This window comes from Carcharodon carcharias, chromosome 2 (assembly GCF_017639515.1).
Source record: "Carcharodon carcharias isolate sCarCar2 chromosome 2, sCarCar2.pri, whole genome shotgun sequence".
Lineage (NCBI taxonomy): Eukaryota > Metazoa > Chordata > Chondrichthyes > Lamniformes > Lamnidae > Carcharodon > Carcharodon carcharias.
In genome coordinates, this window is record NC_054468.1 from 55818330 (window position 1) to 55835613 (window position 17284).

Below are 17284 nucleotides of genomic sequence, written 5' to 3' on the forward strand. Positions count from 1 at the left end.
CATCATCCCGTTCGACGTCCTTCTCATTGGAGAATACATGCAGCTCCTCCATCTCCTCCTCAGCCAGGTCACCACCCCATTGCAGCGCCAAGCTGTGGAGCATGTAGCAAGTGACGATGATGTGCGACACCCTCAGTGGACTGTATGCAGTGCTCCACCTATCGAGGCACCTGAACCTCATTTTCAAAATGCCTATTGTTAGGTCCACCAAAGTCTGGGTTGCGGCATAAGCCTTGTTATGCCATCGATCTGCTTCACTCTGAGGCCGCTGCACAGACATCATCAACCACGTCCTCTGTGGGTAGTCTCTGTGGACCCTGGAAGATGTCAGGGATCTGAGCCTGGCTCAGGATGTAGGAGTCTTGGACTCTCCCTGGGAATCATGTGCAGTCTTGCAGGATGCGTTTGTGGTGGTAGCACACCAGTTAAACATTCAGCAAGTGGAAGCCCTTGTGATTGACATAGTTGAATGCTTGTTGCCATGGAGGTCTAAGCTGTGGGAAACCTGAGATCTACACAAATCCCAGCACTCTTGCTTCCTGGCTTTCCTGATCCCGGGCGAAATGTGCAAAGTCTTGTGCCTTAATGAAGACGGCGTCTGTAACCTTTTGGATACACGTGTGCATAGAGGTTTGCAAGACCCCACACAGGTCACCTACAGAGGCCTGGAAGGAGCAACTGGCGCAAAAATTGAGCGTCGTGGTCACTTTCATGGCCATTGGCAGTGGATGCCCTCCATGTCTTTGTGGTGCCAAATCCAGCAGCAGGTGGCATTTGTTTTTTATCCACTCATGCGATACGGGTGTTGCTGGCTAGGCCAGCATTTATTGCCCATCCGTAATTGCCCTTGAGAAGGTGACAATGAACTGCTTTCTTGAACCGCTGAAATCCATATGGTGTAGGTACACCCACAGTGCTGTTATGGAGGAAGTTCCAGTATTTTGTCCCAGTGACAGTGAAGGAATGGTGGAACATTTCCAAATCAGGATGATGAGTGGCTTGGAGGGGAACTTGCAGGTGGTGGTGTTCCCATGCATCTGCTACTCCTGTCCTTCTAGATGGTAGTAGTCATGGGTTTGGAAGGTGCTGTCTAAAGAGGCTTGGTGAGTTCCTACAGTGCAACTTGTAGACGGTACACACTGCTGCTACTGTACATCGGTTTTGGAGGGAGTGAATGTTTGTGGATGGGGTGCCAATCAAGCAGGCTGCTTTGTCCTGGATGGTGTTAAGCTTCTAGAGTGTTGTTGGGGCTGCACTCATCCAGGCAAGCGGGGAGTATTCCATCACACTCCTGAATTGTGCCTTGTAGATCGTGGACAAGCTCTGTGGGGTCAGGAGGTGAGTTACTTGCTGCAGAATTCCTAGCCTCTGACCTGCTCTGTTAGCCACAGTATTTATATGGCTAGTCCAATTCAGTTTCTGGTCAATGGTAACCCCCAGGATGTAGATAGTGGGGGATTTAGTGATGGTAATGCCATTGAATGTCAAGGGGCAATGGTTAGATTCTGTCTTGTTGGAGATGGTCATTGCCTGGCACTTGTGTGGCACATATGTTACTTGCCACTTGTCAGCCCAAGCCTGGATATTGCTGTATTTGGACATGGACTGCTTCAGTATCTGAGGAGTCATGAATAGTGCTGAACATTGTGCAATCAACCCCATTTCTGACCTTATGATGGAAGGAAGGTCATTGATGAAGCAGCTGAAGATGGTTGGGCTTAGAACACTAAGAGGAACTCCTGCAGTAATGTCCTGGAACTGAGATCATTGACCTTCAACCACCACAACCATCTTCCTTTGTGGTTGGTATGACTCCAACCAGCAGAGAGTTTGCCCCCTGATTCCCATTGACTCCAGTTTTGCTAGGGCTCCTTGATGCCACACTCAGTCAAATGCTGCTTTGATGTCAAGGGCAGTCACTCTCACCTTACCTCGGGAGTTCAACTGTTTTATCCTTGTTTGAACCAAGGCTGTAATGAAATCAGGAGCTAAGTGACCCTGGCAGAACCCAAACTGAGCATCATTGAGCAGGTTATTGCTAAGCAGGTGCTGCTTGATAGCACTGTTGATGATACATTCCATCATTTTACTCATTATGGATGGGGCGGTAATTGACTGGGTTGGATTTGTCCTGCCTTTTGTGTACAGGACAGACCTGGGCGATTTTACACATTTCTGAGTAGATGCCAATGTTGTAGCTGTACTGAAACAGCTTGGCTAGGAGTGCGGCAAGTACTGGAACACAGGTCTTCAGTACTATTGCCAGAATTTTGTCAGGGCCCATAGCCTTTGCACTATCCAATTCACGTGGAGTGAACCAAATTGGCTGAAGACTGGTATCTGTGATGCTGATGATGGGCCTCTGGCGTGGTCCCTGAGGCAGCAGATGCTGGAAGTCCAGCAGGGTGTGCGGGATGATCTGGCGGAGATACATGAGGGAATGCATGCCATGGTCTCCATGATGGAGGAGTCCCTGCGGACCATGAGCAATGCAATGACCCTCATGGCCAAGCACAATGCCTCCTCCATGGAGAGAGTGGTGACTCTCATGGAGGGGAGATGAATTGGGCACCCAGTATCCCAGCTAGGTGTCCATCCATCAATAATGAGCAGGTAGGTCCAAAGCAATCTCATGTTGGCACACGATCTGCCTGTTGTCTCTGTGAGCTCTTCTCAGGGCCCTCTGGATGACGGCAGCAGCTCCTCTGCCCCTTTGGCAGTGATCGTGGCATCCAATGAGGCTGCGGCGACTGGGGAGATGCAGCCATGGCACTGGCCACTCCCTCCCAGGCAGGGCCAGCAGAGGTTTCACGGGCCAGAGAACGCCCGCCAAGGTCATTAAGGCCAACTGGACAGCAGAGTGAGTATGCTGTCTTCAATGCCAGTGCCATCTAAGGGGTAACTCTTAGACGTAGCACCCACAAGCGCAAACTTAAAGCACCTTAATCACAACATGGCCTGATCACGGGTGATATTTGTTTCCCCCACTTTTATATCAATTGTTCATTGGTGTGATGGATAACACCTCTCAATCTCTTTTGTATAATGTATGCCAGGCACCATATCATTAAATGTGTTTTTCTATAACAAGCCCTTGAGTTCTTTATTTGTTCTGCAGGTGCATGAACCCATGATGTTATGAGTGATTTGTTTCTCATTAAACCTTATTTAAATGGCACATAATGCATGTTGTTCACAAAGCAAATATTCCTGTCAGGGATCAAGTATGGAGCCTGCATCCCTGGTGGTGGTTCTATTTGGTAGGCTAGCTGAAGGAGCATTGGAACAAAGCATCCCGGGTGTCCCTGGCCCCCTGGAAGTTGCCCAGGTCAGCGTCTATCCCCTCAACGTTCTCCTGATCGTGCTCGTCCTCAAACTCACTACTGGACTCATCCTCTGTTGTCTGAGCAGCTCATCAAGATCTTCTTCCTCCACTGCATCCTCCCTTTCTAGTGCCAGATTGTGGAGAGTGTAGCATGCAACCACCATCAATGAGACATGATCTGGGGAGTACTGGAGTGCACCTCCTGAACGGTTCAGGCATTGGAAGCACATCTTCAGAAGACCGATGGCTCTCTCTACCACCACCCTTGTGGAGGTGTGGTTCCTATTGTACCACTGCTCGGCCTCTGTTCTTGGAGAGGCGTCATGAGCCACCTTTTGAGGGGATAGCCCTTGTCACCCAGCAGCTATCCATCCAGCCGAGCTGGAGCACTGAAGAGCCTCGACACCTGGGAGTGTCTCAGGATGTAAGCATCATGGGAGCTCTCAGGGTTCTTTGCACAGACTTGCAGAATCTGCATCCTGTGGTCACACATTATCTGCACGTTCATGGAATGGAATCCCTTCCTGTTGACGAAGACACCCAGTTCGCCCGCTGGCACCCAGATGGCCACATGTGTGCTGTCGATTGCACTCTGGATGCAGGGGAACCCAGCAATCGTTGCAAAGCCTCTGGCTCGCTCTGCCTGGCTGGCCTTGTCCATGCAATAGTGAATGAAAGTCAATGCATGCCTGAACAGAACGTCTTTCACCAGCTTGACACAATTGTGGACAGCTGATTGGCAGACTCCACAAAGATCACCCACTGACCCCTAGAAAGAGTGGAGTTATAGAAGTTGTGGGCCACTGTGACCTCCAGCGCCACTGACATGGGGTGCCCATCCACACTTTTGGAGCTGATCTCAGGCCCGATCCTCTAACAGATGGAGGTCACTGTCTCCCTTGAGAGATGGTGCCTCCTTTGGCACTGCACCTCAGACATATTGAGGCAGCTGCATCGCCGCCTGTATACCCTGGCAGCAGGATAGTGGCGTCTTCTGAGGCCCTTCCCACCTTGGACTTCCTGTTGGCCCTGTGCCCCTTTTGCCTGCGCTTCTCCTCCCATAGGTCACTCCTTTGGAGGCTGAATAGGGACACCTGGCTTCCTCCCCCTTCTGGCCCTCTCTTCCTCCTCAGAGGAGGTGCCTCCAGCAGAAACCACAATCCCCGTTCCCAGAGTAAAGGAAGGCTGTCTGATACCTGGAAGGCCCCAAGTGGTATGAATCCTCCGGAGTCCTGAACTGAAGCCTCTTATTTCTGTCAAAGCAGCTTTGAAGTGAAATGAAGATGTCCTGTTCACACAAGCAAGCAGCAGCAACTTATAAGCTAAAGCACAAATTACTCGCATTAGCAAGCCCACTCAACCATCTTATCCCACCCGTGGATGAGGTTTTTGAAAATGTGGCCTGCATGTTGCGCCCGTGCGATGGCCTGAAAATCGCACAGGCTACGTAAACTCTGAGACAGTTGGTGTCTCAAGGGACCTAACTGGCCACTTAATTAATGGTTGGCGCCCCTCCGTCTTCATCATGCGCCCACCTAGCAAAATATCGTGAGGGTGCACGTTAACGTTGCCATGCTTGGCTGATGTCAACACACTTTATTTCTCACTTGGACATGTTGGGCGTGCACCCGTACACCAACCTAAAATTTCTGCCATTATGTCTTCTTCACAACATATTTTCCTACCTATCTTTGTGTCATCTGCAAATTTAGGCACCATGCCCTCATTCCCCTCTTGTGGGAGAATCTAGAACTAGGGACTAAATTTTCCGCCCTGCCGGTGGGCACGTGCCCAACCCGAACCGGAGTAAAATAGCACACAATGACATTGGGCAAGCATTCTGACGTCATTGCACACTCTCGCGATATTTTGCTCAGTGGGCACCTGTGAGAGGCAGCAGTGCGCCTGTTAAGGCCCTTAATCAACTAAGTAAATTGAATTTTTTGCTGCGCGTCCAATCGTTTGGTTGGCAGGCGGGCAAAAAGGCCAAGTGACCTTTGGATTTTTGAGGAAACCTCATCCAGGGGTGGGATGAGGTTTCCGATGTTAATTGTAAATAATAAAAACTTTTAATCTAATTTTTAACATGTCCCTGCTCATGTGACAGTCACGTGAGGAGACATGTGTACCTTCATTTTAAAATCTTTATTTTAAATGTTAGGAATCTTCAGCTCCCTGACGCAGCTCTGTGCCTCCAGGGAGCTTTCACTGAGTACACCCTTGCATATGTGCTGACTTCAGCGCTTGCCCTACCCGCCCCCCAACCCAAGGAGCACTGAGCATTTCAGCGTGTGATTCATGCTGGGCTGGCCGTTTATTGGCCAGCCAGCGTGAAATCACGGTTGGGGCCCGATGCTGGTGATAGACCTTTGCACAGCCGCCCTGGACCTGCCCACTGTGCCTGCCCAACAAGTGGAAAATCCTCCCCTAGGGGTCACTGTTTGAATATAAGGTGTCGCCCATTTAAAATGGAGATGAGGTGAAAATTTCAGAGTATCATGAGTCTTTGGAACTCTCTTCTTGAAAAGGCGGTGGAAGCAGAGTCTTTGAATATTTTTAAGGCACAGGTGGATAGATTCTTGGTAAGCAAGGTGATGAAAGGTTATCGGAGGTAGGCGGGATGCAGATTTGAGGTTACTATCAGATCAGCCATGATGTTATTAAATGGTGGAGCAGGCTCAAGGGGCTGAACGGCCTACTCCCACACCTTGTTCATATGTATGTTCTTATGTTCAACCAAGTCATTGATGTAATGATGTGATGGATGAGTTGCGAATGGAACTGAACACTGTGCGATCGTCAGAGAACATCCCCAATTTTGACCTTATGATGGAGGAAGATCATTAATGGAACAGCTGAAAATGTTTGGGCTTAATACACTACTCTGAGGAATTCCTGCAGTGATGTCCTGGGCCTAATGTGATTGACCTCCAACAACCACAGCCATTTTTAGTGCTCGGTATGACTTCAGACTGGAGAGAGCTTTGCCCCGGATGCCCAATGATTTCAATTTTAAAGGAAAAAGAAAAGCTTGCAGTTATATAGCACCTTTCACAACCATTGGATGTCTCAAAGTGTTTTATAACCAATGAAGTGCTTTTGAAGTTTAGTCACTGTTGTAAGGTAAGAAACATAGCAGCCAGTTTGCGCACAACAATCTCCCACAAACAGCAATGTGATCATGACCAGATAAACTGTTTCTGTGAAGTTGGTTGAAGGATTAATATTGGCCACGACACAGGGATAGCTCCATGCTTTTCTGTGAAGTAGTGCCATTGGATCTTTTACGTACACCTGAGAGGGCAGACAGGGCTTTGGTTTAAAGTGTCATCCAAAAGACAGCCCTTTTGACGTTGCAGTGCTCCCTCAGTACTGCAATAATCAGCCTTGATTTTTGTGCTCAAGTCCTAAAATGTTCTAAAGTATCTCAAGCTTTGTTTGATTGGGGAGTGCTTTTATGCTGGAGTGGGTGCCTGTACCTTAAATAATAATGAAGGGCAAGCTGTCGAGCATGTTCTACATTCTCTTTGTTCCATAATGAATTTTATATATTGTAACTATCAATTTGGGAGGCATGACGTTGAGGCTAGATGTTTCCTTAAAGTGAAGGAAAATGTTGAGTCATAGTCATCCTAGGCTGCTACTGTATTCCTCCCAGAGACAAACCATTGCCCACAATATTCTTTGCCAGGATATACTGAATGATACAGGAATCTGGAATGAGGAAAAAGAATACCGAAAAAATACTTTTAATTGTGGCTTTAAAAAATAATTTGGTGTTTGAGTCTGCTGTCCGGATCTAATCTGGTGTTAAATCCATGTCATCCTCACGTATGCAATGTGGTGTAGTTAATCTAAATTTGTTTCCTTTTGTGTGGAACTTGCCTTTTGGAAGTACCCAGTGTGTTGGGTTTTACCACAGTTAACTTGAATTGTCACTTCGTTAATCAAGGAGGTTGGCTAGACAGTTATATCACTTGTCCAAAGCCACAATAATTGCTGTTTACAAGGTTATTGTTACATATATAATCTTTAGTAGCCAGCTAAAAGTTACCTATCCAATATTTACCCTTTAGTCAATAACATTAAAACAGATTATTTGGTCATTATTTCTTTGCAATTTGTGGAACCCTGCAAATTAGCTTCCCATTTCCTACATTACAATGGTGATTATACACTTCAAAAGTAGTTTGAGACTTCTGGAGGTTATGAAAGATGTTATATAAATGCAAAATCTTCATATAACAATTTCAGGGTCTAAGCACTTGAATGCCTTTTGCATTTGTGAGAACCCTCCAGAGGAGCAGCTATGCTGGACAACCAGTGTATTGTCTGCAAGGCTGCACTGGCCTCACCTACCATAAGCAGGTGCAAAAATAAGATAGTAGAGGTTATTTTAAACAGAGAAAAACCCTTTAAGAACCAGCACTGATTTAATTTCAATGATGTAATGCATAGATGATGCAATTGCATTTACTGCAATATAGATTTATTTGGAGGATGAATTATATCCTTTTATCACATGAATGCTTTTGTTTTGAAAGAATAACCACAATAAATGTAAATGCCCCTGTTCTCTCTCACCTCACCCCACAAGAATAAGGGCACCATGAATAGATACCAAAAAGCCTGTACAAAATAAAATTACTTTTGAATAAGCTTAAATCACAATTTGGTTGATATTTTTGGTGATCATTGGTCACAGAAGACTTCAAGCAAACTTTGGACAGGGTGTAACTATCCTTCATGGATAACCAGATACACATTAGGGATTGAAACCTGGCTGCAAATGAGACAAGAATGGAAAATAAACACATTGGAATAGCATAAATTTAGGAGGAATAGAGAAGATAAGAAAAGAGCCAGAGTGATAATATTTAAAAAAGGGATTACATACAGCAGGAGGATTGATACAGCGTCAACACGATTGGATCTCAAACATAATAAAGCACTTGTCACCATAGTATGCAGTTCTCCAAATTAAATGCAAAAGATCTCTGCAATCAGATTAGAGGGATGAATAAGAATAACTGCACTATTTTAATTAATCCCGACATTCCCAATGGTGGGGGAATCCAGAACCAGTCTGAGGATACGGGCTAGACCATTTAGGACTGAGATCAGCAGAAATTTCTTCACCCAGAGAGTGGTGAGTCTGTGGAATTCGCTACCACAGAAAGTAGTTGAGGCTAAAATATTGTATGTTTTCAAGAAGGAGTTAGATATAGCTCTTGAGGTGAAAGGGATCAAAGGATATGGGGAGAAGTTGGGAGCAGGCTATTGAGTTGGATGATCAGCCATGATCATAATGAATGGCGGAGCAGGTTCAAAGGGCCGAATGGCCTACTTCTGCTCCTATTTTCTATGTTTCTATGTAATCACTTATTAATCAAACTGAGAGTGTGTACATGGGGAAAGGGAATGGATTTCCTAAAATGTATGCATACAGGACTCATTGCTCAAGCAGAATGTTAGTAGGCTTACAGGGCAGAGGTGTTTCCAGATCTAGTTATGAGTAATTAAGTAGAACAGGTAGATGAGCTAATTATGGTTAAGTACTTTAGGATTAGTAACCACAATATATGTTTTAATATCCATTTGAAAAGGGGAAAAATAGTATAAAAACTAGAAAAGATTGAATTGAGGAAGATTTCAGAAAGATGAGGAGCAAGTTAGTCGAACGCAGGTGGAAGGAGAAATTGACACATAGGAATGTAAAGCAGCTGAAAGATAATTAATTAAAAGAATTCCATTAAAAGGAGGGAAACTACTAATAGTTTCAAAATGGCATGAATAAATAAAATGGTTAAAAAACACTTAAAACTGAAAGAGGGTGACTGTAAGTTTAATAAATTTAAAATCCTTATGGGGAATATAATAAAATAAGAAAAGAGAGTTTAAGTGTCAGGAAAGCTAAGAGGAAATTGGAGGCAGAGAAGGAATTCAAAACGTTATACTATTTTAAATGTAAAGGAATAAATTTTAAAGATTAGGTGGAACCCCTAAGAAATGATTTGTGGATGAAAACTAAAGAATGGCTGAGGTATTTAATAAGTACTTTGCATAGGTCTTTATTAAACAGAAGAATATCAGAAAGGCGTTGAATGCTGAAGTTGTTGAGAGTGATATGAGTGATATTATGACAAGCAATATTGCAATACATAAAAAGGAAATTTTAGTTGTGCTGTCTAAAGGATGTCGAAGTGTCAGGGCCTAATGGAATACATTCTAGGGTACTAAAGAAAATTGTAGAGGCCCTAGAAATTATGTTTCAGGCCTCTAGTGAGTTTGAATGTTTGTACCAGGGTACAGGAACATGCCTAATGAAATAAAATGATTGATAAAACATCCCATTTTTCAAAGGGAGGAGTTAATTTGGATAATTTCAAGCCAGTTAGCTTAAGAATTGCAATGGGGGAAATTTTAGAATTTAAAATTACCATATATCTAGTAAAGAGAAGGTAGTATTAAGTAGCACAAATTTCAAAAGGAATGATGCACTTGGCAAGTTAATAGAATTTGTTCAGGAAATAACAGAATTGGTAGATAGGGAACATGTAGTAGATGTATTGTATATGAACTTTAAGAAAATCCATTACAAAGTTTCACATGGGGGATGACTAGAATTGATAAGAGATATACAAATTAGGGAAACAGTAGCAAATTACATTAAAATTGGTTAGAAGGAGGAAATTAGACAAATGAGAGTAGGAGTTAAATTAGTGGAATGGGCTAAGATTGGCAGATGGAATTCAAAGTCAGTAAATGGGATGTGATATATCCTAGTTATACAAATAACAACATTAGTATATTTTGGATGGATGTAGGCTTGTGCTATAGAAAAGCAGAGGGATTTGAGGATACAGGTTTACAGGATATTAAAAGTAACACCTCAGGTTCATAGGACCATATAAAAGCTGATGGAATTTGTGGCTGCAAGGGCCGGTGAGAAGGGAATTCTGCAGTGAGTAACTCACCTCCTGAATTCCCCAAACCTGTCCACCATCTACAAGGTATAAGACACAATACTCCCCATGTACTCCAAAACATTCAAGAAGCTCAAACTATCCAAGACGAAGCAGCTTGCTTGATTGGCACCCCATCTCGCATCTTAAACATTCATTCCCTCCACCACCGGTGCACAGTAGCAGCAGTGTGTACCATCTACAAGATGCACGCAGAAATCCACCAAAGCTCCTTTGACAACACCTTCCAAATCTGCAACTTCCACCACTGAGAAGAACAAGGGAACCAGATGCAAAAGAACACCTGCAACTGCCAGTTCCCCTCCAAGTCTCATACCATCTTGACTTGGAACTACATTGTCATTTCCTCACTGTCACTGGGACAAAATCATGGAATCCCTCTCTAGAAGCACTGTGAGAGTACCCACAACAAATGGACTACAATAGTTCAAGAAGGTGGCTCACCACCAGAGAAATTAGGGATGGGCTTGCCAGTGACTCTCACATCCCAAGAACAAATAAAAAGAAAATAATATAAATGACAAAACATAATGATGAGACTATATAAAATGTTAATGAGTATCATGTGTAGCATTGGGTTCCACACTAAAGGAAGAATATTGAAGCATTAGATAGCGCACAATGCTGATTCAGTAAGATACTAATTGGTATGAAGAAAATTAGAATTAACACTTGAAAATTGAGGGTTTTTGTTAGATTATGGGGTTGTATAATAGAAATATTAAAAATTATGGAAAGATCAGATAGAGTGGATAGAAACAGACTGTTTTCAGAAATTCAGGGGACTGGAAGGAGGGGTCATAGATACAAGATTAAAATGAATGAGATTTAGAATAGAGAGCTAGAGTCTTGAGGCTGTGGAACTTACTTCTAAAGTTGTCAATGAGGTAGAAACTGAATCAACATTGATGATCAGATTGTATAGAAAAAAAAAGGGAATAAAGAAACATGGAACAGGGTGGAGAGATGTGATTAAGACTGTTTTCTCATGTGGAGGATAAATGTTGGCATGGACCAAAATGGTCAATTTCCATTTTGAAGTTTCTAAATATTTCTATAAAACAGTGGCAAGCAGTCACAGAATCCCTGCCCTGTGATCCTATGCATTCTGAACCTGTGGACTACAGATTTTACTGGGGCCAGAACGCCCTTTGAAGAACTGAGCCATCAAAATAAAGAAATAAAGAGCCTGAGGAGAAAGTTAAATAGAAATTGAGGAGCAGCTCCATCAGGTCATGTCAGAAAGGCTGGAACTACTGGCAGGATAAGTGGAACATGATTTCCTCCCAGCTGCAGAATGGGCAGGTGGCCAAGACATTAGAAAAAAAGGCTCAAATATTGATTCAAGGCCACTGTACCATACAACAATTTCCATCCCAATTCCCAGAAGTAATACATTGTGCTTAAACATTGGTGGAAAGCTGGTAGCTTTCTTACGAAGATTATTTCGCCATGAACCTGAAAGTATCAATTATAGGACCAAGCAGTAAAGGGAAGATAGAATTCATTTCTTGCAGCCTTGGAACGTATTATATCGACATTAGAGAATAGTCTTTGTATATTAAATGATTCATACATACTGAACATTCATGCTTTGCGTGGTTGCCCGTTTCAGTTCCTGCTCATTCTTTATGCACTGAGAGAGTAAGCCATGCAGAAAAGTGTTTGAATATATGGAACCTCGAGCTTATGTTATTGTCAAGAAAAGCCTGTGGCCAATTTTATTATTTCACATCAAATTAAGAACTTATTGAAACTCCAAAGCCTAACTAGCCTGATAACTGCAAAAGTAGAGTGTGACTAATGAGAACCAACTGACTTGCCTAAACTTCATTCTCCTGTTAAATGAGAAAAGTGAACAAGTTTCATGTAATTCAAGGGAGGCACAAACAATTCAAGGACAGCACAGACAATTAGCTTTCGGAGAATTCAGTTGTATGAACATATGAATTAGGAGCAGGCTTAGACCACTCAGCCCCTCGAGCCTGCTCTGCCATTCAATAAGATCATGGCTGATCCGATTATAACCTCAACTCTGCCTTCCCACCTACGCCCTATAACCTTTCACACCCCTGCTTTATCTACCTCTGCCTTAAAAATATTCAAAGACTCTGCTTCCACTGCCTTTTGAGGAAAAGAGTTCCAAGGATTCATGACCCTCTGAGAAAAAAAAATCTCTTCATCTCCATCTTAAATGGGTGACCCTTTATTTTTAAACAGTGACCTCTAGTTTTAGATTCTCTCACAAGAGGAAACATTCTTTTCACATCCACCCTGTCAAGACCCCTCAGGATCTTTTTGATACTCTTTGATCTCTGATAGAAATACAATGGCCTTATCATTTTCAAAGATAGGAAAGGTGGCAGTGTGGTCAGAGGAGTCAGCTTCGAATCACAAGGAAGATAAATTATAACAAAAGAACAAAAGTAATCTAAAATGCTCGAGAAATAAAAGGAGATTTGTTTGAGAAGTGAAATTGGAAGTTGAACAGAAGGGAAACCAGAAGTTCATGTTTTGGTATGAAAGGTCTTGAGCTGTTAATAACAAAAGAGGGGAAAAATCACTGAAATAAGAAAAGATCACTTGAATGAGGCAACAGCAACAACTTGAATTTATATAGTGGGTTTCACATAGTAAAATGGTTCAACAGGAGCATTATCAAATAATGAGCTACATAAGGAGATATTAGGACAGATGACCAAAAATCTTGCTCAGAGATTTTTTAGAAGTGCCTTAAAGCAAAAGCAAGAGGAAGAGAAACAGAGAGGTCTAGGGAAGAAATTCCAGGGTTTAGGGCCTAGGCAGCTTAAGTTGCAGCTGCCAATGGTGGGGCAGTTAAAATTGAGGATGTGCAAGAGGCCAGAATTGGAGGAGTGCAGATATTTTGTTTATTCCAATATTAAATTGAAAGAAATTTTTGCTCATTCAACACTGGATGTTGGCCAGTCAGCGTGACAAATCAGAGATAGTGGAGGGTTGGGAGACATTTTGATGAGTTAAAGTTGGGTGTCTTCAGCAATGTGGAGTCTAACATTGTTCTCAGATGATGTTGCTGAGGGGCAGCATGTAAATGAGAGATAGAAGGGGGCTAAAGATATACCCTCGTGGAAATTCAGAGCTAGTAATGAGGGAAGACAAAACCATTTTATGTTATGTTTTGGTTATGTCAATATAGATTGTAATGAGACAAGGTGAGGGCAGTCCTGCCCATCTGAACAATGTTGGGGAAGTATTGGAGGAATATGGTGTGGTCAATCTAATCAAAAACTGTAGACAGGTCAAGAGGACTGAGGAGAGATGGCTTACCATGCTCACATGGAATGTTATTCGTGTCCTTGGCAAAGGTTGTTTCAGTGCTGTGGCATGGATGGAAACTTGATTATGAGGATTCAAATATGGATTTGGGGAAATGATGGTTATGGATTTAGGAAGTGATAATATGTTTGAGCAACATTTGGAGGAAAAGGAGATTAGAGATGGGGTAGAGGTTTCCAGGATGGGTATTTTGGGAAGAGTGGTGATGACAACAAATTTAAAGAGGAGGTGAACCTTTGACATTGTCAGCTATCCTGGGAGCCAGGAAGGGAAGTAGGATGGTCAGCAGTTTAGTGGGAATAGGGTTGAGGAAGCAGATTTTGTGGAGGAAATGAGATTGGCGAGGGCCTGAGGGGAGAAAGGAGAGAAACTAGAGAAAGATGTGAGCTCAGGATTGGGGTAGTGTGGAGCCCTAATGGAAGTTTGGTTTGTTGTCTTGGGAAGGGAGGGAAGAACCCAAGGCGTTTAAACAGATGGTCTCAGTCTTAGTGGCTAAGATGTCCATGAACTTCTTGCATTTAGTTCTGGAGGTGAGGGCATGGGGATAGAACAGAGAGGTTTACGAAGAAGGTTTAATGATATGCATTTCCTTTGCATTCCAGGATGATCTTGGAATAGTGAGCAGTTTTGATAGAGGAGAGTAGGACTCAATAGTACTTTAGGCAGTTCAGCCAGGTCTGGCATTGAATAGTTAAATCAGTTGTTCATCATTAATGTTCATGTCTGCGTCCCTTGGGGTGGAGATGGTGGCTGTTACAGGGGAATGATCAATTTGAAAGAGAGAGCAACAGATCAAACTCCTCCACCCCCATCCCAGTTTTGGCTGCCAACTCTAGCTGGATACTTTCCTGAACTATGATCACATGATCACCCAGCTCCCATTGCCCCATCCAGGGGGAGGTGATGGCATAGTGGTATTATCACTGGACTAGTAATCCAGAGAAGCAGGGTAATGCTCTGGAGACCTGGGTTTGAATCCCATATAATGGCAGATTGTGGAATTTGAATTCAATAAAAATCCGCAATTAAAAGATTAATGATAACCATGAAACCATTGTCAATTGTAAAAAAACCCATCTGGTTCACTAATGGAAATCTGCAGTCCTACATGTGACTCCAGATCTACAGCCATTTAGTTGTATCAAGCCTCAAAAAAGGAATGCAACCGGACAGACCACCTGGCATTGACCTAGGCAGTGGAAATGACACCAACAAACTCAGCCCTGTTGACTTTACAAAGTCCACCTTACTAACATCTGGGGAGAGCTGTCTCACAGTCTAGTCAAGCAATAGGCTGGCATAGTCATCCTCATGGAATCATATCTTAATGTCCTAGAGACCACCATCACCAGACAGACCCAGCAGAGGCAGCAGCACAGTGGTATACAGTCGGGAGGGGGAATTGCCCTGGTAGTCCTCAACATCAACTCTGGATCCCATGAAGTCTCATGGCATCAGATCAAGCATGGGCAAGAAAACCTTCTGCTAATTACCACGTACCACCCTCCCTCAGCTGATGAATCAGTGCTCCTCCATGTTGAATACCACTTGGAAGAAGCGCTGAGGATGGCAAGGGTGCAGAATGTACTATGGGTGGGGGACTTCAATGTTCATCACCAAGAATGGTTCGGTAGCACAACTACTGATCGAGCTGGCCAAGTACTAAATGACATAGGTGCTAGACTGGGCCTGCAACAGGTGGTGAGGGAACCAACAAGAGGGAAGAAGGTGTTTCACCTCATCCTCACCAACCTGCCTGCTGCAGATGCATCTGTCCATGACAGTATCGGTAGGAGTGACCACCTCATGTCCTTGTGGAGATGAAGTCCCACCTTCACATTGAGGATACCCTCCATTATGTTGTGTGGCACTACCACTGTGCCAAATGGGGTAGAATTTAAGCAGATCTAGCAACTTAAGACTAGGCATCCATGAGGCACTGTGGACCATCAGCAGCAGCAGAACCGTACTTGAACACAATCTGTAACCTCATGGCCTGGCATATCCCCAACTTTACCATTACCATCAAGCCAGGGGATTAACCCTGGTTCAATAAAGAGTGCACAAGGGCATGCCAGGAGCCGCCCCAAGCATACCCAAAATGAGGTGTCAACCTGGTGAAGCTATAACACAGGACTACTTGTGTGCCAAACAGCATGAACAGCAAATGATAGACAGAGTTCTATGATCCCACAACCAACGGATCAGATCTTAAGCTCTGTAGTCCCGCGACATCCAGTTCTGAATGGTGGTGGACATTTAGACAACTCACTGGAGGAGGAGGCTCCACAAATATCCTCATCCTCAATGATAGGGGAGCCCAGCACAGTGTAAAAGATAAGGCTGAAGCATTTGCTACAATCTTCAGCCAGAAGTGCCGAGTTGATGATCCATCTCGGCCTCCACTGGAGGTCCCCAGCGTCATAGATGTCAGTCTTCAGCCAATTCGAATCACTCCACATGATATCAAGAAACGGCTGAAGGCACTGGATAGTGCAAAGGCTATGGGCCTTGACAATAATCTGGCAATAGTACTGAAGCCTTGTGCTCCAGAACTTGCTGTGCCCCTAGCCAAGCTGTTCCAGTGCAGCTACAACACTGGCTATGTGGAAAATTGCCCAGGTATGTCCTGTACACAAAAAGCAGGACAAATCTAACCCAGCCAATTGCCAGCCTATCAGTCTACTCTCGATCATCAGGAAAAGTGATGGAAGAGGGTCATCAACAGTTCTATCAAGTGGCATTTGCTTAGCAATAATCTGCTCACTACTGCTCAGCTTGGGTTCTGCAAGGGCCACTCGGCACCTGACTTTATTACAGCCTTGGTTCAAACATGGACAAAAGAGCTGAACTCCTGAGGTTAGGTGAGAGTGACTGCCCTTGACATCAAGCCCGCATTTGGCTGAGTGTGATATCAAGGAGCCCTAGCAAAACTGGATTCAATGAGAATCGGGAGAAAACTCTCCACTAGTTGGAGTCATACCAAGTACAAAGGGAGATGGCTGTGGTTGTTGGAGGTCAGTCATCTCAGCTCCAGGACATCACTGCAGCAGTTCCTCAGGTTAGTGTTCTCGGCCCAACCATCTTCTGCTACCCAATCAATGACCTTGCTTCCATCATCAGGTCAGAAATGCGGATGTTTGCTGATGATTGCACAATGTTCAGCACCATTTGCGACTCCTCAATCCATGTCCAAGTGCTGCAAGACCTGGACAATATCCAGGCTTGGGACTGACAGATGGCAAGTAACATTCATGCCACATATGTGCCAGGCAATGACCATCTCCAACAAGAGAGTATCTAACCATTGGCCCTTGACGTTCAATGGCATTACTATCTCTGTATCCCCCACTATCAACAGCTTAGGGGTTACCATTGACCAGAAACTGAACTGGTCTAGTCATATAAATACTGTGGCTGTAAGAACAGGTCAGAGGCTAGGAATCCTGCGACTAGTAACTCACCGCCTGACTCCCTAAAGCCTGTCCACCATCTACAAGGCACAAGTCAGGAGTGCGATGGAATACTGAGATAAAAGCAAAAAACTGCAGATGCTGGAAATCCAAAACAAAAACAGAAACAGAAATAGCTGGAAACCAGTTCTGTTGAAGGGTCATGAGGACTCGAAACGTCATCTGTGCTCTCCTCCGCCGATGCT